The sequence below is a fragment of the Nelumbo lutea genome, chromosome 8, assembly GCF_056320005.1.
Source record: "Nelumbo lutea isolate HS-2025 chromosome 8, American lotus-T2T, whole genome shotgun sequence".
NCBI classification, from domain to species: Eukaryota; Viridiplantae; Streptophyta; class Magnoliopsida; order Proteales; family Nelumbonaceae; genus Nelumbo; species Nelumbo lutea.
The window spans coordinates 48,287,747-48,314,791 of NC_142691.1; the positions used below are offsets into that span (position 1 = coordinate 48,287,747).

The 27,045-nt window shown below is 32.4% G+C and overlaps 1 long non-coding RNA gene across 1 annotated transcript; it reads left to right on the forward strand.

The window, feature by feature from the left end:
• Positions 1–13,367: 13,367 nt before the first annotated feature.
• On the forward strand, positions 13,368–17,466 carry LOC148844045 (uncharacterized). The gene is made up of 3 exons (XR_016102813.1): positions 13,368–13,533; positions 13,618–13,812; positions 16,443–17,466. It is a non-coding gene; the product is annotated as an uncharacterized LOC148844045 (long non-coding RNA).
• The last annotated feature ends 9,579 nt before the right edge of the window (positions 17,467–27,045 follow it).

Below are 27,045 nucleotides of genomic sequence, written 5' to 3' on the forward strand. Positions count from 1 at the left end.
CAATATTTATTGAAAATTTATAGCAAAATATTCAAAATATATTGATAACGAAAAATACAATAAGTACAAAAATACAATAAGTACTAAAAATATATAAACTTTGTCAATAAATAGTATAACCTCAAATAATAGTTTAATCTCTAATAAATGTTAATCAATAAGTTTTAAGAAAAATACAATAGGTACAATAAATTAAATTTAAAATTTTCACTAATAGTAGCTTAATCTCCAATAATTATTGAAAGTTTTCTATTTAATAACAAAACAAAATAAATTTATACATAATCATTGAAAATACATTTATCACAGAAATTTTTTACTTTAACAACAAAACAAAATAAATTTAAAGCTAATTTATTTATTTTAACTATTTAAAATCTAGTTATGTTAAACATTTTGTTATTAAAAATACCTAGTTATTTAAATATTTAAATAATATGTAAAATATTAGTTATTTATGTTATTTAATTATCCATAAAATCATAATTTATACTATTATTACATAGTTTCGTTATTAATATTGTAATATATTAAATTATTATTAATTTCAATATTATGTTATAATTTTTTTCTGCTTTAAAGATTTTTTTTTTAAATTTATTACATAATTTTATTATTTTAACTATTTAAAATATAGCTATGATAAATATCTAACTATTTAAATATTTAAAATACTTTGTTATTTGAATTTTATTTATTTCAAGCTATTACATATTATTAAATGCTTGAAAAAAATTTAAATTGATGATCTAGAAAAAACATAATTTAAATTGTTAGTACATAATTTCGTGTTATATTTTGTAAAAATATGAAATTATTTATTAGGTAATTTCATTATTTTAACTATTTAAAATATAGTTATGATAAATATTTAAATAATCTATAAAATATTTATTTATTTTGTTATTTGAATTTTATTTATTTAAAGCTATTACATATTATTAAATATTTAAAAAGCATTGAAATTGATAATCTCAAAAAAGCATAATTTAAATTGTTAGTACATAATTTCATGTATATTTTGTAAAAATATACAATTATTTTTTGTGTTTTTAATAAATATTTTAAAGATATTATATAATTTTGTTAGAATATTTAAATAATTCTTAAATTTTTAATCCAAACTTTCTTTAGATAGATATACATAAAAAGCAAGGGAGAGGATAAATAGGAATTAGAGATAATTTAGGAGAGAATTTCTCTATTGAATTAAAGATAATTGTGGAGATAAAAAGGAATTAGAGATAATTTAGAAGATAAATAGGAATTAGAGATAATTCTGGAGAAAGTGGGGAGGTAGTTTTGGATAAATTTTAGGAGAAGTGATTATTTAGGTTATTGGGAAAGTGCATCTCATTGGTTGTTTAAAAAATGACATGGAATAAAAAAACAAAAAATTCAAAAAAATAAGAAAATTTCTTGACCGCTTTGTTTTATATATATAGGTTGTTAGTACATAATTTTGTGATATATTCTGTAAAAATATAAAATTATTTATTAGATAATTTCGTTATTTTAACTATTTAAAATATAGTTATGATAAATATTTAGTTATTTAAATATTTAAATAATCTATAAAATGTTTAATTTTTTTTGTTATTTGAATTTTATTTATTCAAAGCTATTACATATTATTAAATATTTGAAAAACATTTAAATTGATAATCTGGAAAAACATAATTTAATTTGTTTGTACATAGTTAATAATTTCATGATATATTTTGTAAAAATATATATTTTTTTGTGTGTTTTTAATAAATATTTTGAACTTATGATATAATTTTGTTTGAATATTTAAATAATTCTTAATTTTTTAAACCAAACTTTCTTTAGATAGTTATAGATAAAAAGTATGTGAGAGGATAAATAGAAAATAGAGATAATTTAGAAGATAAATAGGAATAAATTTTAGGAGAAATGGGGGAAGTAGTTTAGGATAAATTTTAGGAGAAGTGATTATTTAGGTTATTGGGAAAGTGCATCTTATTGTTTGTTTAAAAAATGACATGGAATAAAAAAACAAAAAAATTCAAAAAAATGAGAAAATTTCTTGACCGTTTTGTTTTAATATATGAAGAAAAATAATTATTAAAATATAAGAAATTATTCTATGAAGAAAATATTCTCCAAAACTATTTAAATAATAATCCATTATTATTATTCAACTAAATAATTATTAAAAAGTTTAGGAAAATTAAATTAGGAAATTAGTCTATCATAATTTGTTTCATAATTATTTAAATAAATATCCATTATTATTATTTATATAAAATAATTATTAAATAATTTATGAAATTTATTTAGTCTATCCACTCTGATCTAGATGACTTGGTTGACTTCGACCATATCTAGTTTTACATTAATTAACAACAAATGGTTTGCTTTTAATTAAAAATAATGTAATATACCATAATTACATTAATTTACTATAATTACATTTATTTTTATTAATAGTAATTAATTTAGGCTTAAAAATTAAATAATTCACATTAATTTATTGTTATTGTAAATAATTAATTACTATACATTACTACTAATCCATAGCAATTTCAATAATTTTTTGAAAATGTTTGGAAAATACTATAATTTATTATTATTTAATTTACTTTTAGTTAATTAGTTATAGAAAATTATTAGAATTGTAGGGATGGGAACTTTCTCTATAAAACTGGGGCCCTACCTTGCCTCGCCCCAAATGAGGCAAGTTTTCTTAAATCTTAGACAGGGACAGGGTAGAGATGGGGTAGGAACAGGGAAACTATTTTTGCTCTAAATTAGGTATGGGGTTGAATATAATTCTCTGAATCCAATGGTAAATTAGTAAAATATCTCTAAGTTTTCTTTGCATTCTTATAATCTTAGGATCCCATAATTTCATTTATAAAATACACCCAAAATTTCCTAATCCAATTCCTAAAAAATCCCCAAATTCCCACAATCCTATTTGCAAAATATCTATTAATTAGATTTTTTAGGTAATTGCCTGAGGGAGGAGAAATTTTGAGGATTCCTCATCATCTAATGAGAATGGGTGTGTTGCCCTAAACCCACCCTACAGTTACAGTAAAGGCAAGAAAGGAGTAAAGTGTTTTGACTTATTAGGGCAAGGGGCAAGGAGGGGTGCCCCATCTTGTGCATTGCACGCCCTCCCCCCTCATCGCGCCCCGACTTAAGGGAACTTAACGTATTGTTTGGGATTCAAATAACCTCCCAGCCATTTACCCATAATAGTACTAAGGCACCATTTGATCGATAGCGCTACATGTAGAAGATAAATCTTTTTTTTTTTTTGGAAACGATGAACAAAATATTGATGCTCCTTTAGGCTCTGTTTGGTTTGTGGGATGTGGATGAGAAAAAAATGAAATATTCCAAAAATATTCCCTTTTCTCATATTTGTTTTGAGGGAAAGAGGGGGATGGGGTGAGAAAAAGGTGGGATGCGAGATCCCAAAATCGAGGATTCGGGGTCGCACCAAGTGGAAAAGCTCGAGAAAACTTGACATCGTCTTCATCCTCATCGCTGCTGTTAATTGCCGCTGCTAGTAATCGCCACCACTGCTGTTGGTAATCGCCGTTGCCGGTAATCGCCGCTGCCCTTCTACCTTCTACTGCCACCACCACTGCTGGTAAAGCATCTGCCGCTGCTGGTTTTGTCTTCATCCTCCCTCATGCATATGCTGGTAATCACCGTTGCCGGTAACAGATCTGCCATTGGTGGTTTCGTCTTCTACTTTCTACCCTTCTACCTTTACTAGATCTGCTGTTGCTAGTAACAGATCTGTCGCTGCTTGTTTCGTTTTCTACCTTCTGCCCTTCTACCTTTACTAGATTTGCCGCTGCTGGTAACATATCTGTTGTTGCTGGTAACACCGCTGATGATGATGGTAGGCATTCACCGGCGATGAGGGCGGATTGAACTCCAAGATCTCTGTTTTGTCTTGGATAATATTTCTATTATTTTTCCATGTAAAACCAAATACTGGAAAGTTAAATTTTTACACTTTCCCATCCCATCCCATCTTTTCCCATCCCACCCAAATCTTCTCACAAACCAAATGAAGCTTTATAGAATCCATCACTGCTTATTGCGTTGGGCTCCACGTTCTGCTAATCATGCAGCTAACAAACTGGCCAAGCGGGCACTCTTAATTTCTCATTGTTTTACTTGGTCCGTTGTTCCTGATTTTTTTAATTGAAACTATATCCTCTGATTCTGATGGTAATACCGAACATATTTCTTAATGAATTCGGTCGTCAGCACCCACCTACCTGTTTGCCTTAACAAAAATCTTCAAGTATTTATCGTAAAAAATTGTAATTTAGGCTCTGCTTGGAAGGATTATAAATACAAATATGTAGAGTGTAGCTAGAACCTTGTATTTTGTATTATTTTGTATGTATTTGTAATGTATATATTTATTTTGTATTCCATCCTTCCAAACTGAGCCTTAAAAGTATTCTGTTCACTCTTTAATCTTCAATCTTTACATACATGTCATATTTGAGGATTGCGATGGAATCAAATCTAAATTCATATTTGGGGGCCCCTCTATTCAATGGGAGAGTTACAAAAAATATTTTTATTAAAGAAAAAATTTCAACCAGACTTGTGGGTTGGAAGGGGAATTCTCTAACCCTTGCCGGTAGACTTGCTCTTCTTAACTCCTGTACAAACATGATACCCCAGTTTATTATGAGATCATTTAAGATCCCAAATAATGTCATTGATGGGTAAAGGAAATGATAAGAACCCCGCTCATCTTTTAGATTGGGATAGAGTCTGCACCCCTAAAAGATGGGGTGGTTTAGGCCTAAAAAACTTCATTATTGGGTGAATGAAGCAAGCTTAGCCAAGTTAGAATGGAGAATTCTTAATGAAAGTGAAATCTTTGGGTTATTTCATCAAAAAAAAAAATTCTTTGGGTTAGGGTTATAAAAATCAAATATCTAAAAAATCAAAATTTCTGAAATGTGAAAGTGAAAAATAGAATCTCTTGGACTTTGAGAAGTATTCTCATGGCTAGGTATCTTACCAAAAGAAGCATAAGATGGTCAGTTGGTAATGGTAATTCAATAAACTTCTGAACTGAGTGTTGGGTTGGTGATAAACCCCTAGCAGAAGAAAACAACCAAGAATTAGTTTTTCATAGGATAAATTTCTTAAATTACCCTTATGATTTAGTGAATTGACTAAGTATACCCTTATTGTTTGAAAATTGACTAATTCTATATTTAGTGTTTTGACAATTGACTAATGCTTTCATTATTGTTAGTGTCCGTTAACATAAGGATTAAAAAAACTATTTTGCCCATTATTCTTCTTTAAATTTTCGAAATAAAAATTTTGATACCTTTCTCGGATTGCAGAGGCTCAACTCCACTGCCCTCTCTCAACCTGTATTCTCTCCCTCCCCTGTTGACCTCCACTCTCTCCTCTCTCAACCTGTACTCTCTCTCTCTCTCTCTCACTCCCTACCTCCGCTCTCCCCTATTCCCCCGCCCAAGCTACCTCTGAGCGCATTCAGAGGTAGTGGATTCCATCCATACTTCTCTCTCTCACTCTCTCTTCTTTCTCCTTCATCTCTTCCATGAATAGAGGAATCGATGAACCAGGTCCAAAACCCAAAATATTGATTGTGGGTTTGAATAGAGGTTGACTTCAATGTTTTAGGACCAATTGTAGGTTGCCGACGAACAACGTCCATCATTGTTCTGTTCGGAACCGCTGCAAGTCAATTTTCAAACCGTTGGTTTCGAACCTTGCAAATCATGGCCTGGCTCCAAACTCTCTTCGATCCAACAGAAGAAGCCATTAATGCGTAAGCAGCGCATCTCTGTCACCGACTCCAAATCTAACTCCAACCCCGTCTCCATCTCATCATTGTCTTGGATTCCGTGTCCATCTCCGACTCCGATTCCGTGACTGTCTTCGTCTCCGACTCTGACTCCAACTCCTACGCTATCTCTGTCTCATTTGAAATAGTGCCTTAAGAGTTGTTCTCTGAAACAATAGTTTGTAGTTAGAGAGGTTTCAACGGCTTCTTTCTATTGTTTTTAAGTTTTGAATCACCCGTACTAAGTAGGGGAAAGTTAATCATATATATATACTATGATTAACTTTTATTATTGTTACTTTAATTTAACCACTTTTATTATTATTATTATTATTATTATTATTATTATTATAGTATTTAATTTATTTTTTTGTTATTTAGTAATAATATTAAATATTTACTTAAAATATTTTTTCCAATCGAGTATAATTATTATATAATAGATTTGTTAATTCATCTTTTCCATTTAAGAATAAACATTAATGATTTGGCTTAACAATTTTAATGACTATTAATAAATATTGATTCTTATTTAAGGTTTAATTACTATATTTGGTAATTATTATGGGCGTGCTTTGAATAAACATTAATGATAATTGATGATTGTTATTTCATTTTTTATTATTTATTTAAATAAGTACTTGATGATTGCTATTATTATTAATTATTTCTATAAATAATTGACTATTATTATTATTTACTTAATTCAGTAATTTTGAGTAAGTAATTATTTGATTTAATCTGAATTATTTCATTTTTTCTAATTATTTATAATAGACATTTAGGGTAGGCTCTTTATTTGATTTAAGTGACTTACCATGTTTTATCTAGACAATGACCCCATACTAAGGGGCAACTACAGTATCATTTAATTTCAAATTTACTATTTAACAATAAAAAATCAATGTCTTGTTGAGCAATCCACCCCCAATCGATAACTTTGAAATCATTAATCAATTAATAAAATAGTAAACTTAGATGGATGTTTACAACAATATCACCAATATTGCTTAATATTTAGGGACATATGAATGGATAAAAAGCATTTATGATATCCATTCAAAGAGGGAAAGAAGGAAGAAAATCATTTAATTAGCTGTTAAGAAAAACAATTCATGCCAAACAACATTTGCAAATGCATCCATTCTCTAAAGTAAGAGATGAAAAATATATGACTACAATCAAATCATCATCATGTTTGGCTACAATCAACTGATAATATAATTAGGATTCCGAAGCTCATCCAACAGAGGAAACATGAAATAAAGGAGAATAATGGGACAATCCTTAGTATGGAAGTCACCTCCAAGTTAGGTGGCAATTCTTCTTTTGGTCGATCATGGTTATGGATTTTAAGTCTAAACTCCCCACAATGCACGTTGACTGGCTAGAATTTATCTTTAGGAAAAGATAGGGAAACTTGTACAAAACCTAATGGTATGTTTGAATTATGGGAATCGAGAGATAGAAATAGAAAATGTAGGTTGAAATTATAATTTTGGGCATGTTGATGTGTCAAATTCAAGTCAATTAGAATTCTCATAGATTTTTAGTTCATTCATTTAGTGGTAATTTGAATATTTTTTATTCCATGTCTTTATTCAGTAATATAGATTAATAATATATTAATAATTATGAAATCAGTAATAATAATAAGGACACTATTATTACTATTATTTACTAATAATATATTCTTATTATGTGTTTGTTGATTTTGAAATCAGTAATATTAAATTATTATTATTACTATGAAGTAATTAATTTGTTATAATTACGATTTTAGTTAATTCCTGAAATAATAATTTCTTTTATAATTCTTTTAGTTTAACAATAATGAATAATTGAAAGTTTATAGTTTAACTTTCACTAAATGAAATATTAATTGGAGAATAATAATAGTATTAATTATAATTACTTATGGAAATAATAATGTAAATAGTTAACACTAATTATATATTTATAAAAAAATTAATATGATATAATGTAAATATAAAATGATTATATCCCAATTAATAATTAAAATTATCAAAATACTTATTAATTAACATTCCAAAGTAATAATTATCATTATTATAATTAAGGAATTAATTATCAGTAAGTAATTACAATCATTAATTAATTTTTATCAGAAATCATTATTATTAGTAATAATTAATTATAATTATTGATGATAATAATAATATAATTATATTAATTAATATAAGTATTAATTATAATTACTAATAATAATACTATAATTAATTATTTCATATAAATGTATGATTTATAATTTTTTATAATAATTCTAATATAAATAATTAACATTCAATATTTATTTTCAAAATAATTAATATGAGTTAATACAAATATAAAATTATTATTTCTGAATTTTTAATTACCATTATGAAAATCATTATTAATTATGATTCCAAATTAATAATGAGAAATATTATCAGTAATTAGTTAATAGCAGTACTTATTATAAGAAATTATTATCAATAATTAATTATTATTAGTGAGTTATTATTATTAATAATTAATAGTTGAAATTAATTAATTAGAAGTCATTAATTATTATTACTACCCCTCTCTTTCAAAAAGTTGACTCATCATCATCATTATCATCAATGACAACAACTTGATAAATACATAATTTGATAAAAATAGGTAAATATCATTAATTTTTTTTTTATCTTTTGGAAAACTGAATAAGAGAAAAATAAAATGGTTAGCATTGCAAATGAGAAGTTATTTGGATTTTTGCAAAAAAAAAAAAGGAAAGTTATTGAACATAAAAAACCAATTACTCAAAAATAAGGTCGTTAATGAAAGAGTAATTAAAATTATTCTATAAATAATAATTTTAAGAAAGTAATAATTAATAATTGTCCGAATTAAAATGGGTAATTTCAACAAATAATTTTAAGTAATTAAAAATTTCTATTAACATTTTTTTAATAATAATCAGTATTATTAATAGATTTATAATATATTAATAATTGTGAAATCAATAATGATAATAAGTATATTATTATTATTATTATTATTATTATTATTAATTAATAATATATTCTTATTATGTGTGTATTGATTTTGAAATCAGTAATATTAAAGTATTATTATTACTACTACTATTATTATTATTTTATTATTATTTTTATTAAGTAATTAATTTGTTATAATTACGATTCTTAGTTAATTCATAAAATAATATTTGCTTTTATAATTCTTTAAGTTTAACAATATTGAATAATTGAAAGTTATATAATTTAACTTTCACTAAATGAAATATTTATTGGAGAATAATAATAGTGTTAATTATAATTACTTGTAATAATGATAATGTAAATAATTAACACTAATTATATATTTATAAAATAATTAATATGAATTAATATTAATATAAAATGATTATATCCCAATTAATAATTAACATTATTAAAATACATATTAATTATCATTAACTAATTAACATTATTAAAATACTTATTAATTATCATTAATTAATTAACATTCCAAAGTAATAATTATCATCATCAGTATTAGTAATAATTAATTATAGTTGTTGATAATAATAATATAATTATATTCATTAATATAATATTATTAATTATAATTACTTATAATAATATAATTAGTTATTTCATATAAATGTATGAATTATAATTTCTGATAATAATTATAATATAAATAATTACCATTAAATATTTATTTTCAAAATAATTAATATGAGTTAATATAAATATAAAATGATTATTTCTTAATTATTAATTACCATTATGAAAATATTTATTATTAATTATAATTAATTATAATAATAAAGTTAATTATTTCATATAAATGTGTGAATTATAATTTCTGATAATAATTATAATATAAATAATTACCATTAAATATTTATTTCAAAATAATTAATATGAATTAATATAAATATAAAATGATTATTTCCGAATTATTAATTACCATTATGAAAATATTTATTAATTATCATTTTTAGTTAATAATGAGCAATATTGTCATTAATAAATTATCAATAATTAAGTATTAGCAATAATTATGATAAGAAATTATTTTTCCGAATTAATAATGAGCAATATTATCACTAATTAATTATTACCAGCAATTAAGTAATAGCAGTAATTATTACAAGAAATTATTTTCAGTAATTAATTATTATCGGTAAGTAATTATTACTAGTAATTAATAGCTGGAATTAATTAATTAGTAATTAATTCATTAAAAATAATTAACAATAATTATCATTAGTAATTAGTAGCTGGAATTAATTAATTAGTTTAGTAGTTAACATTAATTAGTATCACAACTAATTAGTATCACAACAATAATTATCATTTTTTTTAGGAAATGATTGAAAATTGGAACTTTCCACTTCTCACAACTCCGCATGGGGTGGGTTCTACTGTGCATGTTAATATATTCTTTTTTTCAACTACTACTAATCAGAATTTCACACATGTCTGGTGGGTTCTATTCTTAAACTACCACTATTCTGATTTTGAGATATATACATTTTGTTTAAATCTTTAAAATAACAGGTATCTAAATGTAAATGGGCCACATATTTGACTGGAAAGACTTTTGGCTTGATTTCATTACTTTAATATATGTATATTAGATATCATGAGCTTGGGTTGCAACGACTTCTTCACCGGTTTTGAATGATTACAACTTTAGAAAAAATGAACACTTCAGTTCAGAATTAGCGTCTCCAAATTTCTGCTCACGCAGGAAAATTCACGAGCCCGGGTTGTGCTTGTTAAAATGTGAATTTGTGATGTGGCGTCGGAGGAAAATTCACAACCCAACAAATCCACTTCTGAAGTGTTATTGCTGACAAAAAAAGAAAAAAAAGAAAAATGAAAATCCATGATATGATCAGAAATTCTGATGCACAAGAGCAAACAGAACAGACTTCAGACGAGACCAATTGTTGCTTCTACAATCGGCAAACAGAGAAGACACAATTTCTTTTTCCTTTTCCAGTTGTTGCTTCTACAACTACCTCCCAAATGGCAACCTGAGTGTGCTCCTCCATGGAACAGGGAAGGGCGGAGCAGAGAGATGGGAGAGCAGAACAATGTCTATCATTGTTCTGTTCGGAACCGCTGCAAGGCTTCGTTGTCACCGCCGCTCTGTTCGGAACCGCTGCTCACGAATGTCCGTCGACTCCACCGCCGCCCCTCGTCCACCTCTGCTCACGAATGTCCGTCAGGATCTGACGCCACGCCATCGGAACTGCTTGAAATACTATGCTGACCTCGCTTCGAAGCTCGCTGATGATCGTCGAGACCGTTTTGGTTTCTGAAACACCACATTGGCAGTTTGTTGCTTCACTGAATGTGAAACTTGTATACAGGTATGGGGGGGGGGGGGGGAGAGATGGGAGAGCAGAACAATATCCATTATTGTTCTATTCGGAACCGCTGCAAGGCTTCGTTGTCACTGCCGCTCTGTTCGGAACTGCTGCTCACGAATATCCTTCGACTCTTAGGATCTGACGCCACGCCATCGAAACCGCTTGAAATACTATGCCGACATCACCTTGAAGCTCACCGATGATTGCCGAGACCATTTTGGTTTCCGGCACATTGGCAGTTTGTTGCTTCACTGAATGTGAAACTTGTATCTGTGGGGGCTGCAGGTCTTTTTTCGTGATGGCAAGAGATAGACTGTCATCGATTTTTCGGGAAGGAAGCTTCTTGCACGAGAATGTCGCCGACTTGTACATCATAAGCGATTTGAACGGTTATAAGAAGGGTACGTTAGGTATTTTTGAAAATAGTAGCAGTCACGTGATGCATTGGTTTATGACGGAACAAGGAAAGTAAGGATATCAATATTCATTTTTCAAACAGGAAGGTATAATAAATTAATTAATTAACTAAACCATAAGGATAGTTTAAGACATTTACCGTTTTTCATATCTTTCCTATATCACAGTTGAACCCCTTTTCCTTATCCTCAACGATAGGCTTCCTTCAAAATGCCATCTTAGAAAGAGAGGTTTCAACATTGATGGAGCATGTGTTTTTTTGCGGGAATAAGGAGGATATCTGGATTGTTAATTTGCAAGACAAATCTGGATTGCTCTGAGCCCATGTATTGATGGGCCTAATGATAAATGACTTATCCATTTTTGAGTGGTGGACAAGGAGTCAAGGATAAGTGCTAAGGCTGATTACAAAAAAGATAACATTCAAGAGAAATGTGCCTTTCATTCTATAGTTAATATAGTTAATATGGAATACAAATACTCTCATATTATCCTTGAGAGGGGGGCCCTCTTTCTGTTCTCGAAAAATTTGGAATGCTCAAAGAACCTTTTAAATGATATGTGGGAGAATATGTGGAAGCCCATCATGTGGAAATGCCCCAAATATGTGTTGATTAAAATAAAGGGCAAAATATAAAAACCTCTCCTAAAGTTTCTAACAATCATAAAACCTCCCTTATAGTTTCATTTTATCAATTGGTTTTTGACCAAGTCAATAATTTTTACCAAATAATATTTAACCACTTGGGTAAATATTGGTCAGGGAAAAAAGGTGACCTGGCGGTAACTTCTGACCCGACCTAATCTAGCCCAAATTCTCTTTGGGTTAGGTCAAACCATGTTGTCTTTTAGTTCGGGTCACTAAATAGGGGACCCTAATCCACTTTTTTGGGTTTGGTCAGGTTCATTTGTTGAGTTGACTTTTTGTCAAGTATTGATCATTAATCATTATTATTTTATTAATTATTTCTTTAATTTATTACTTTTATTAATTATTCAATTACGATTATTTATTTTATTAACTATATTTGATAATTGATAATTATATAACATTGTAGTTAATTAATAATTACTAGTTGTGTACTTATGAAAATAAAAGTATTTAATAATTAGTTAATTATCAAATACTTAATTTTTTAAAACTATTCAGTTATTTATAATTTTATTAATTTCATTATTTATTAAATATTTTATATTAACTTAATTAATTTTTAACTAACTTGTTAAATAATTAAAGAACCTTTCTCATTTCAAGGATTAAAATGGTCATTTGCCATCTTTTAGAACCCAACAAGTGAGACTTTAGAACCAATAAAAATTCACCAATTTCAATGCACCTTCTAAGGTAGTTATTACAATTTACATGGCATTGCCGCATTGGCATGTGAGACTTAATCCGACGAACAAGCCCTAAGATAATTATATTATATGCCATTGACGCCCATGGATCACAAATACGGTATGTAACATTCCCTACCCCTTTGAGAAAAACTTGTCCACAAGTTTGGGTAAGGTCCTTTCTTGGTAGGGGTAAGCATAGTTAGCTTTAAACCAAATAACTTAAATCGAAATTTCGGTTTTGATGAATTTGGTTCGGTTTGATTGGGTATTTGGTTCCGTTTTGGTTTTTTATTTTGGTTTTATAATTTTCGGATTTCGGTTTCTCGTATGGTATTTAGAGATTCGGTTAACTGAAATAACTGAACATATAAGAATATATTAATAATTATACAAGCCTTTAACCCAAAACTCAAAACCCTTGAAGGCTAGAAATTTTACAGTTTGATCTATGGACTATTGAGTACTCAAGTATTCTCTCTATCTCCAACTCTTCATCTAACCATCTTCCGGCACGACAAACTCAAACTCCGGCACGGCACCGATAGGCGATGGCAATTTGGCAAGTGAAGTCTCAGCCTCTCAAGTATGTAATATTTATCATTTGTTTAATTTCTTCTTCTTCTTCTCTCATTTAGTCATTCTCTTTTGACTTTTTGAATCTCTGAAGCAACAAACTCCAACAGATGGAAGCAAGTGGATGGCGGCAACCAGCAAGTGAATCTCTGAAGCTCCGGCGGCAACTGGCAAGTGAATCTCTGAAGCTCCGACAACCGGCAAGTGAATCTCTCCGAAATTCTGAATCTCTAAAGCAGCAAACTCCAGTGGCAAGTGAAGATAGACGGCGGCAAGTTTAGACTCTCAGGTATTAATCTTTCATTTTATTTTCTTTTTTCTCTTCCCTGAATTATTTTGACTCTACTGAGAGTCCAAGAGTTTGAATGAACTCAGTGAAGGTCTCGATAGGAATTTGTTCATTATTCCATTTCGGTTTTAGTCAAACAATCGAATTAACCCCCAAAAAAATTGGTTTGATTTAACTTAACTTTGATTTTGGTTCGATTGCCAATTTTCCTAATTCAGTTTTAAATTGAACAAACTGTTTGCTCAACCCTATTTCTTGAATACGATTATCCGATATCATCTTCAATAGTGCTTTCATAGACAGAATATTGCTGGCTTCAGCTTTCTCCAAATAAATTAAATTTCAATAAAAAACAATCACCTACGAAAGGTTGTATGAAATCCACAATTGTGAAGAGTTCCTCTTTCAAAATAGGACCAACTTTGTGCAATTTCTCTTTATCGAATGCTGCATCAATCATTTGCAGCCAAAATGAAGGTTAGCAACTCCAACAAATCCACATGACAAAATCAATGTTGGCAACCCAGCCAAGTTAACTTTAACACTGAGGATATTACCCGCATACACTGCCAAGGGATCATTTTTATTTTCACCTGTATTTGGTTGCAGTCCAATTTTATTTGCACTAATACGAATGTAGGAGAGTATATATGAAAAAATGTAAATTTTGGTTTAATTTTGTTTTGGTTTTTATTTTACTATATCTTAGGTCTTATTTTACTTTATTTTTAATGCAACCAAATAAAAACAAAGTAGATAAACTTTTAAACAAACAAACAAAAAAATAAAAAATAAAAAATTACAACTAAATCATGCACTATCATAGTTTTGCATCAGTGCAAATGAATCTGCACTGCAACCAAACACAGCCTATGATGTTATTTTCATCTAATGTTGTATTGGATTTAACTTTGCTGAACTAATATCCTGACCTGCTGGGCACGATTATAATATGCATTATGATAACTAAGTAGGTATAGAATATATGTTCTCCTTAAAAATCTCTCCTACCTTATAGGGATGGCAATTTTCCTCATTTCCCCGACCCTTGGGGGATCTGCCCTGAATGGGGCGGGGATGGGGATAATTCCCCCTCCATGGGAATGGGGATGAGGAAATTTTCATCCCGTTAGTGGGGACAGGGAGAGCACTCCTCGCCCCGCAGGAACCCCGATCCCCGCCCATGGGATCCCCATTAATATATATGTATATATGTATGTATCTGTTATATATATATATATATATATATACACACATGTCTATAAAAAATTACGAGGAATGGGGATGGGGACGAGGATGGGGAGAGGCTCCTCGTCCCCGCCCCGCCCCATTGCCATTCCTACTACCTTAGGCTGCATTTGGTTGCAGTGCGGTTTTATTTGCACTAGTATAAATGCATGAGAGTGCAAATGAAAAAGTGCAAATTCTTGTTTAATTTTGTTTTAGATTTTACTTTATTCTGCTGCGTATTTTAATTTACTTCATTTGTACTATAATCAAACAAAATAAGCTAAAATTTGAAACAAAAATAGATCAGAATTTACACTCATCATTTACACTGTCATGGTTTTGCATCAGTGCAAATTTATTTGCATTGCAACCAAACACAGCCTTAGGGCCAAAACCATTAGCTTGAGAATCTCCATAAAGACAGTCGTGTTCATCAGAAGCAACTTGGGTTGCTATTCCTTGCACTGTCATTACGTGATAAATTGGAGCATAGAGTATGCTGATAACTCAATAGATTGAAAAGAGGACAACGATACCTAAGGGTGTCAATGGACCGGATTTGGATTGGACTCCGTCCAGTCTAAAATCAATTTGGATGGATTGGACAGACCAACAAGACATATTGGATTGGACCAATCCGGTCCAAAATATTTATTAGATTGGATTGGATCTGGTTCATCCATAATAAATTTATATTGGATTGGGTTGGATTAAGCCAATTTCTGGTCCACTGATATAAGATAAGAATATATGTGCCAATGGACTGGGTTTGGGTTGAAACCGATCTAAATCAAAATGAATTTGAACAAATTGGATGGTCCAAACATTGAATTGGACCGGTCCAAATTGGTCTAAAACATTCATTGCATTGGATTGGACGTAGTCCATTTATAATGGACTCACATTGGATTGGATCGGATTGGACCAATCCAGTCCAATTGACATCCCTAATGATACCTCCCTTTCACAGTTGATCCTAAGGCTATGTTTGGTTGTTGTGCAATTTTATTTGTACTAGTACAAATACATGGGTGTGCAAATGTAAAAAATGCAAATTCTTGTTTAATTTTGTTTAGGGATTTACTTTCTTCTACTTCATGTCTTAATTTACTTCATTTGTATTGCAATCAAACAAAATAATCTAAAATTTGAAATAAAGATAGGTCAGAATGTACACTCAAATCATTTGCACTGCCATGGTTTTGCTTCAGTGCAAATTTATTTGGATTGCAACCAAACACAACCTAATGGTTCCACTTTAGATTTAGCTTGTGATTTACCACCCAAAGCTTGGTTGACAAATCCTTTGCCATGGCTTGTAATTACATGATTCAACCTTTCATTAACTTTGGTGAACATCTCTTGTAATTGTTTAAGCATCTTCTCTCTTGGCCCTGCAGCTAACATACTCATTTAGGCTTCAAGAGTTCTTCTCGCATAGCCGCCTTTGACACCAAGGTTTTAAAAACTGACATGGAAATGGAGCTGTTCTAACTACCGATTTCTGGGTCAGCGGTTCAACCATCTGGGTCGAATGATTCAGATGATTTGCATTAGGGAAAATATTTGAGAAAGGAGAACTGGAGAAGAGAGTCAAGAGACTGTTGTCGGATGAGAAAGTAGAAAAGAAGGAAAGAAATAAAGGAAGAAGAAAGGAAAAAAGGAAAAGGAGAGAAAGGAAAGGAAGGGAAGAGGGAAGGAGGGAAGAAAAAGGATGAAGAGGAAAGGAGGGAAGAAGAAGGAAGAAGAGGAGGATGATTCGACGCTCACCGACGATGATAATGGCGATGACAACGGTGATGTGGCGGTAATAGACACATATGACAAATCTGAGATCTGAGATTTGAGTTCTCGGATCTCAGATTTGAGATCGATTTCTCTACAGCTTGTTGTTGTTGTTCTTCTTCTGTGTGTGTGTGTGTGTGTGTGTGTGTTTGTGTTGGATCTCAAATCTGAGTTCATGTCTCAGACTCTTAGTTTCTCCCCTCTCTGCAATTTTCTTAAATCGTGAATCGCTGTCTAGGTCAAACGAGTCGACGGTTCGACCGCATGGGTCAGCGGTTTTTTGGTGAAGCCAGCGGTTTTTTACCCAAGAATGGGTTAGGGGTGAAATATAACCGATTGATTGGACGGTTTTTGAGCCGAATGGTCTGAGCGTCTGGGTCAACAATGGTTCAAAAACATTGTTTGACACCATATATACGCAATGGGCTTGTTTGTAATGGAGAGAACTAGAACATGTGTTGGATGAGCAAAGAAGAAAGATAAACTTGGGTTTCTTTGAGGTAACCCTACCTAGAAGATTCCTAGTGGACTACAATGTCATGCTTAGTTCATTGCTCTGGGCTTCATTTTTTTTTTAATTCTTGCTCATTTTGTACAAGAATGGGAAAGAATGATACCAATAAATGTTTGCTTGCAAAATTCTTTCCATGGGCCTCATTCTCCTCATAAGGAAAAATTAATTAGCACATAGCACAAAAATTGAGGTAACTTGCAACATGAAAAATAATCATATCCCGTCTTGCTCATTTTCATTCTTTAAAGAAACTCGTTGGGGTCATAAAGTGCCAGCTTAGGTCTATAAAATCATCACCATAAATGTTTATTGGTAGACTGGAAACTTATGCTAACGAACATTGACCGCTGGCCATTCACCAGTAAACATCTATCCAACGATTTTGGAGACCTAGGCTGGTGGTTTATGACCACTAATAACTCAGTTTTTATTTTTTTTAAAGAATAAAAATGAGCAATATAGGGCACTTGTCAGTTTGAAAAGAATTCATTTTTCAAGAGAAAAATGTTTGGTTCATAGCAATACTTTCTCATTCTACTATTTTTTATCCATTCTTGTCCATTTTAGAATTTCATCTTAGGTAAAAATGACAAAGAATGAGAGTTGAAACAAACATGGCCCAATCTTTTTGCAAATTCCCAAAATATTTCAGACTGCTATTTCATTCGTAACAAAACATTTAAATAGATATAAAAACTCAAAAACTAACCACTTCACATAATAATACTAAAATAATTATAATATATGCCATTGCATGACATTCCTAATCAGCCCCATAGATCATAATGTATGGAATTAATGTAACCGTTTTCAAATGAAAAAAAAATTTAAAGAAATATAAATTCTTAACAAGTATGCCATTGCATGACATTCGTTGAAACTTCACCCATAATTCATAGAACAAGATAATAAACTGCTTAACAAGTTGCTCATTTCATCTATCCAGTTCAGCCTATAAAAGACCAAATATTAAGAAAGAAAATTTATGTCAACTCCTAAAACAATTAAAAACAAAGCAAATGGCCACCAAACAAATGAAAGCATCATACTGACCATGCAAAAGACTAAGGCCACATTTGGTGTGTCTTTCAATGCAGGTTGTTATTTGTTTAGAAGCCCGACAATCTGCATTTTCATCTTTCCCTGTTTGGTTCAGAGAAGATCTAGCCACCAAAAGACTGAGCCCCAAAAATACGTGAGAAGCTCAGTTCGAGCTTATTTTGGAAAGCTAGAAATGATGCTTCTTGCTTTTTTTTGTCTCATCTTTTTGCAAAAAAAATGTGCCTCCAACTAATTGGTCTATGGGCTATCAAGATCTTTATGTAAAATCCCACTACATCTTTTGGCAGTCAGATATTCTACAAGATCTTTCAAAAAAGACTTGTCAAATGGCACCTAAATAAGAACGTTTAAATTTCCTCTATAAACCAACAAAAAAAAAAAAAGGACCACCCTCGTTCTTCCATTTTCTTCGTTTTCTCCTTCACAGAAAAATACCATTAACATGGCGGTAATTTCAAAAAGACAAAATGGGATTAGGTTTCACAGAAACCTTAGACATCTATTAATGAATTAGAAATCCTATAGTAGAGAATAAAAAATTTCTAAAACCTCGGACCCATGATACCTGGATTGTGTTGATAAAACCACATCATCCCTATTGTCACTAACCTGATAAACCACTGAGTTGGAACCAAGAATTTGCAAACACTAGGGATAGCAATGGGGCAGGTTGGAGGAGGGTTTTGTAAATTCTAGACCCTACCTGGCTGCCTCCTTAAACCTCTCAACTCGTAGCGGGTTGGATTTTGAGAATCCAATCCCTCCCCGCACATGAAAATGCAAAACCCTCTTCGCATTCAAGGCTAGGGGCAGGTTGGGTTTAGAACCCACATCTAATTTCCTATTATTTCTTGTCATATATAAGTAATAAATAAGTAAAATAACACAAATAAATAACAATTCCCAATTATTTGGTCAAGGCATGTAAAAAACATATACACTATCAATTATCCTTCATGTAAAATTTAAAATATTATTAAATTCAAAACTTAGTACATAAATTTTATTTTCTTTACAACAATATGAAGGTCAGGGAGGGTCGGGTTTATCCTAATACCGTACCTTAGCCATACCCATATGGGTTGTAGAAATCCCAAAATCCATCCCACCCCAAAACCCATTCTTTAAGCAAAAAAAAGAAAAAAAAAACCACCCCATTGGGGAGGGTAGGGGTAGGTACCCAGCGGGTAGGGTAGACATTGCCATCCCAAGAGACCACTAATTGTAGTCAATATCCAAACCATAAAGTAATTGGGGGGTCCATGACACTTCACCTTGTTGGAAAAGCAAGCATCAACATAGCTGGTTGGAACATAGGGGTGAGGGGGGAGAGAGGTGCACTGAAACAAGAGACACAAGAGTAAAAAGAAATTAAAGAGAAAGCGAGACAAGCCAATTAAAGAAGGCTCTTGATCCATGAACACAACTGACAAACTTCACACACTTAGACATCGGAGATTAGATCATACAATCTTCATACACTAAAATTTCACTTCTTGAATACAAAAGCTGGTATGCGTGCTTTGCATGTGACAAATTTTGTGATGATGATGAAGTATATAATATGATTCCAAAATTTCCTACATTTTTTATATAGATGCCTATAAAAGTTATTCTTATTTGCCAAATTTATTATAGTTCATTAATATAGAGATATGCCCAAATGTTTTCTACATAATTTATATATATATATTTTGTATATTTTTATGTTTTTATCTTTTAAAATGTTGAATTGATTTACCACCAAACAAGAAAATAATTTCACTTTTGGGTTAGTTTTGGATTTTGTATTTTATTTATATCATCAATAAAATGTTAAAAACAATTATTGTTTATCGTGTCTAGTTTTGATATGATTAATATAAAATATTAGAGATGTGTCCAAATGTTTTCTACAAAGTTTCTATTTTTTCCATATTTTTATAATTTTTGTCTTTTTTTAATTTTTATTATTTAATTATGAATTTAATCTTGATACATATAATCGAAAAGGTTGAGCTATTGGCATGCCACAAAACAATTTCATTTTTGGGTTGGTTTTAAATTTTATATAAAGCAATTATAACATCAATAAAGCAATTATTATTTATCACACTTATTTTTCCTTAATATGGTTAATATAAAATATTAGATAGGTTCCTAAATGTATTTACAAAATTTTGTATTATCACATAATGATTTTGTATTTTTATTTAATTATGATATCAAGGGTTGACACATTTGACTCAAAAGGTTAAATTGCTGACCCACCACCACAAAAATAATTTTTATTTTTGGATTGGTTTTAAATTTATATTTCAGTCCAATATTAATAAGAATAATTATTAATTTTCACACTTATTTTTCTTCAATATGATTAATATATATTAAATATTAAAGATGCACCCAATTTTTCTATGGATTTTCTGCTCTAACAACCCCTAAACTTTTTGAAAAATCCACTTTTGCCCTTTTATAAATTGAGGGGCCAATTTAGACTTCAAACTAAGTTGAAAAGGTCACCATTAGCCCAAAAACATATGATGTTAGTGACACCGTTGACAATCCATTAAATAATGAATAAAATAATAAAAAAATGCTAACACAACACTATTTAACTCAAAAAAATGAAAAATTACAAGTGAATCCCACAGAGTAAAATATAAATTATTTACTATATGAATTAAGTGGTACCCACTTGAAATATCCTCTTGAAGAGAAAAATAATAGGTTGATTCCACTTAAAATATCCTCCTTTAAATCGGTGAGTCCCATTTGAAGTTTTCTCTTTTAAGAGAAAATTAATAGGTGGATCCCACTTGAAATTAGCTTGAGATTGGATGGGTGGAAATAGCTTGAGATTGGATGTAGTGATGCACAAATTGACAGTCAATTTCAATGTGCTTGGTCCTTTCATGAAAGACTGGGTTTGTGGCTATGTATATTGCATCTTTATTGTCACAGTGTAGTTGCATGGGTGGAATGTGTTGCAGCCCTATATCAACAAATAGTCACTTTAACCATAGAAATTCACTTGAGGCAGCTGCCATAGCTCGATACTCTGCCTCTGCAAAGGACCTTGAAACAGTGGTTTGCTTCTTTGACTTCCAAGATAGAGGAGATTTTCCCAGCCTTGTAATGTAACATGTGATTGATCGCCTACTAACTGGGCAACCAGCCCAATCTGAGTCACAGTAGGCCCTAAGAATCAAGTTACTTGTTGTAGACAGGAGAATCTCGAGGGAAATTGTGTTTTTCAAATACCAAAGACCATGAATAGCTGTATCCCAATGATCTTGCCATGGAGCACTCAAGAATTGAGTCAAAACATTAACGGCAAATGTTATGTCTGGGCATGCGGCTGTCAAATAGACTAATCTTCCAACAAGTCTTCTATATTGAGCTGCATCTACTAACAAAGGTCCAGAGGCAAGGCCAAATGTTGTTGTTGAAGCATGGGAAAGGTACTAGGCTTGCAGCTCGTCATGCCTGCATCTTGAAGAATTTCAAGTGTATATTTCCTTTGGCAAAGGTGTATGCCTTCTTTGGTTCGTGTGACCTCAATGCCCAAGAAATATTGGAGGGGACCTAAATCCTCAATGTGAAAAAATTATCCAAGGTACTACTTAAGGGCAGTTATCTGAGTAAGATCTGTCCCTGTGATCACAAGAACATCAACATAGACAAGCACAACTATGAAATTATTTTGGGTGGAAGATGTGAACAATGTACAATCTGCACTTGATGCACTGAATCAACAGGTTCAGAGGGCTGTAGCGAGCTTTTCAAACCATTCTCTTGAGGCTTATTTAAGCCCATAAAGAGACCGTTGTAGTTTGCATACACGAGTATCACCATCTTTAAGTAGTCCAGGAGGAGGGTACATGTACACTTCTTCGTGTAGATCTCCATGTAAGAAAGCATTGTTCACGTCCATTTGATGTAATTCCCAATTGCATATAGCAGCAATGGACAAGAGGCATCATACTATGGCAAGTTCTGCAACGGGAGCATATGTCTCATTGTAATCAATACCTTTAGTCTGGTTATAGCCTTTAGCTACTAGTCGAGCTCTGTAGCGGTCCACAGTGCCATCAGGTTTAAGTTTAACTTTATAGACCCATTTGCATCCAATGGGATGTTTACCTAGTGTTGGATCAATGAGGGTCCAAGTCTGGTTTCGGTTAAGTGCTTCTAGTTCAGCATCCATAGCTTCACACCATTTTGGATCTGAGACTACTTGAGCATAGGACTTGGGTTCATGTACTTGGACCAATGCAGTTGTAAAGGCATTGGGTTTTAGTGTGACAACGCTAGTTAATGGATGGGCTGTGGAGGAATGGGTGGAGGTTAATGTGGAACACAGTCCTGAAAAATGTTTGGGAATCCGAGTGGTTCTAGTGGGCCTAGTGTTGGGCCTAGAAGGTACAGCTGAAACTTGATCCTAATGTTGATCAACTTGGGATGCCTCTATGTGTTCAGGCTGTAATGAGTGGTCTTGTTTTGTATGTTCAACATGGGCTTCAAATATTTGCTGAGTGCCCAAATTTTAGACTCGATATCCTTTCTAGCCATGTGGATATTCGAGAAATATGCATCTTGTGGACCGCAGACAGAACTTATCATGATCATGGACCCGAGCATAGCATAAACACCCAAATACATGCAAATGCTCATAACTTGGTTGTTTTCCCATCAATACCTCATAAGGAAATTTTTCGAATAGTAGGGGAGTTGGTAAGTGGTTAATCAAGTAGGCTGCAGTCAATATGCATTCTCCTCAGAATGTGATAGGAAGTCCGGCATGAAATCGAAGAGCGTGTGCCATCTCTAGTAGGTGTCTATATTTTTGTTTAGCCACCCCATTTTGTTGGGGAGTGTCAACATAGGTCCTTTGATGTTCAATACCATGGGAAGCATAGAAGGACCTCATTGGGCCTGAACAAAACTCAAGCCCATTGTCTGAACGAATGCAACGGACTATCGCTTGAACTTGAGTATTAACATAAACACAAAATTGCTGCAAATAAGTGGCTGCGTGAGATTTATTTTTGAGCAATAAAACCCAAGTAGCACGTGAACAATCATCAGGAATTGTCAAGAAGTAATGAGCACCACATAATGGCGGGGTGCGATATCCCCCAAATGTCACAATGAATGATATCAAAATAAGAATTAGACTTGGCTTGTCACATAGGAAAAGATACCCATGTCATTTTGGCATGGGTAACTTTTGTATGAGAGAGAGACGATCATATGAAGCATGACTCAGTCGATAATGCCATGTCTACATGTCAGATGGAACAGATGCGGTGTGGTTTGCTGATGGTTAACGATCTGAAAACACGTACAGTCCATTGGCAAGTTTACCCACACCAATCGGCTTCTTCTGGGTCAAGTCCTATATTACATAGAAAGTCGGGAAGAAGATGAAAACATTGTTCATATTAGTAGTCAGCTTACTAACTGATAAAAGATTGCAATGGAAATCTGGTAGCCATAGCACGTTTGACAATTTGATACCTGATGGTAGCTTCACCGATGTCTGAGATTCCACCGGCACTGTGCTGCCATTTGGAAGTTGTACAGGCTTCACATCGCTGTGATTGCTAGATGCCGAAGACCTTAGGAAGGTCATGTGGTCCGATGCACCACTATCAATTATCCATGTTCATTTATTTTCAAGAATGCTTTGGAGTTCAGTGGCCTTACCAGAAAATTTGGATGAATTTGGACATTTACCACTGTCGGAATTCAGCAAATCCATCAACTGTTGATATTGTTCTGCCGTGAGACTCACCAATGATGACGATCCCATTTCAGTTGAAGCAGTTTGAGCAGAGGAGGAAGATGAATGAGGGTTTTGTTTCTTCTTTCCTCATGACTCCCAATCGGTTGGGTATCCAACCAATTCATAGCATCTCTCTTTTGTATGCCCAGTGTGTTTGCAATGGTTGCATTTCAGCATAGAATGCCCCTGATTGCGCTGGGTTTGAGAGTTGGTTGGGGTGGTCCCAATGTGCAGGGCTGCTGATTCTGTCTGGAGAGTTCGTCGACTCACAAATGCCTGATACTTTTCTTCTTGCATGACCATTGCATAAACCCGAATGATGCTCGGTAGTGGATCCATGCTCAATATGTTGGATCGAATGGTGTTGTAACAATCATTCAATCCAAGAAGGAACTAAAATATTTTTTCTCATTCTTTATTAGTAACGAATTCTTTTGTTGCTCCACAGGTGTAGGATCCATAAGTGCAAATTGGAATTGGGACGTAAATAGAAAGCTCATCCCATAAAGAATTCAGTTTAGTGAAGTAAGCAGAGATTGGGAAATTATCTTGCCTGATTAAGGCTAGTTCTCATATGAGAAGAAAGATTCGAGGGGTGTTCCCTTGTGAAAATCTTTCTTCAAGATCATGCCGGATATTAGCGACACAATCCACATAGGCTACACTATCATGAAGATCCCGTGCGCAAGTGAGTTGATAGCCAAGAGATGACCAGAGAATTGTATTTTCTCTATGCAAACAGATCAGGTGAAGATTTGTCTGATTTCCTGAGGGATCCGTCGACGAAGGCGAGCCTATTCTTGGACAACAGGGCATTGGACATTGCCCTTTTCCAGATTGGGTAATTTTCTCCATTGAGGAGAAAGGAAATCAGTACTGCTCCAAAATGGTCTGAAGGGTGTAAGTAGTATGGAGATTTGGGGTCAGAAAGACTGTCAATTGAGTAACCTTCGGCAGCCATGGGTTTCGGTCAAAACGATTCCAGCATCGGACTGGCTCTGATACCATGTAAACTTTATTGTAGAGACAAAAAAGTTTATCGCAGGTGACACAGGGCGCTAGCTTTATCGCAATGGGTGTTTGTGCGATAAAGTGCTGCAAAGGTTGTGGGTGTGATTGGAAAACTCAGAGTTCATTCTTTCCTTTTGATGTTAAATATTTATACACATACATGAGTCATAATAGAATAACTGGACAAGTGGGTTGGACAACTGAACAAGTGGGCTTCCACTTGTAACAACTTCTAACCTCCTAACCGACTTTCATAACTGCCGTATTTTAAGAACCTGCCATTTGCAACCCTGTCTTAATGCCTATCGGCATTTAAGCATACTACTTGAGACTTGGAGCAAAGAGGGGAAAATGTAGATAAAGCAAAAGGACGTCCTCTGTCAATTAATTGCTTCTGCTTGGACATGAGACATGAAACGTTCCAATTTTCCTCTAGTAGTGTGTGGTCTTCCTTAGCCCCTAGCCTTGTACATCTTCTCTTTCTCTTTGCGGTATAATTTCACTTAAATGATAAAAGCAAGTAAAAGGGAAAATAGAGGTACGCAGTGCATGAAAGCATAGATATAAATAGAAGCAATAAATTTTGACCGATACTTAGGATCAAATAAGATGAAAAGTTTCATCACAAAGTGTTAAAGAAATTAAAGGAAGTAAATTACACTCAACATACTCAAACATGAATCAAGTTCAAGTGAAAAAGATGAAAACCAATCCTCCTGTCATAAATCAGGGGCAAAGATGCTTTTAGAGATACTATTAATGATATAAGGATATCACAAATAATATCATGCGTTTGTAAAACCTTCCAAGCTCACTTTTGAACAATCGGAGGAATCATTAACTAGTATTCAATCATTCCTTGTGAACTATGAACCATGAATTTATTCAATGGGAATTCAATTTGGTCACTATGAGCAATGACAAGACAAAAGGGGGAGACGACGAGCACTGGTTATGGATTATGCTTTTAATGCAGTAGTGTTTAACTTTCATACTCTGAGATAAGAATGTAGAAGAGAGAAAAGTTAAAAATAAAAGAATTCTTTGTATTGCTTGACCTGTCAACCAGGCTGAGATGGGTACTTTATATATTCACAAGGAACAAAAATAATAAAAGAAAGTAAGAAAAGAATAGCCAATTGCCTATGTACAAGGATTGCTAATTAATTCTCTTTCTAATTTAGTTGTTGCCAAATCTATATGAGAGCCTTCATTAGCAACTACTATTCTTGGAGGAGAGCTTTCATTGGGAATTGTTAAAGATCTTTTATTGGTAACTGTTAAGTTGGACTAAGAGCCTCCATTCGAAATTGCTAGACTTGTGGAGTTACCTTCTAGAGAGCTTTCCCTAATATGCCCCCTCAAGCGAAATTGGGCTAGAAGCGCATGAAGCCTGGATCGGAGAAAATCAAATCGAGTCGGAGCAAGAGGTTTGGTAAAGATATCGACCAACTGATCATCAGTAAAAATATATCAAACATGTAGATTTTTATGGAGATTATGATCATGCAAGAAATGAAAGTCCACTTCGATGTGCTTGGTACAAGTATGAAACACCAGATGCGCTGCCAGATACATGGTGTCAATATTATCACAATAAAGAATAGGTAGAATAAATTGACGAATACCCAAATCCCGTAGTAGAGACTGAAGCCACAGTAATTCGGTAGTGGTGTTAGCTAATGAGCGAAATTCGGCTTCAGTGTTAGAACGAGCAATGGTGGGTTATTTCTTCACACTCCAAGAGATTAAATGAGACCCAAGAAAAATACCATAGCCGCTAGTGGACCGGCGGTCATCAGGGCAACTGGCCCAATCAACATCTAAAAAGGCAACTAAATACCCAAGAGAATTAGATGCA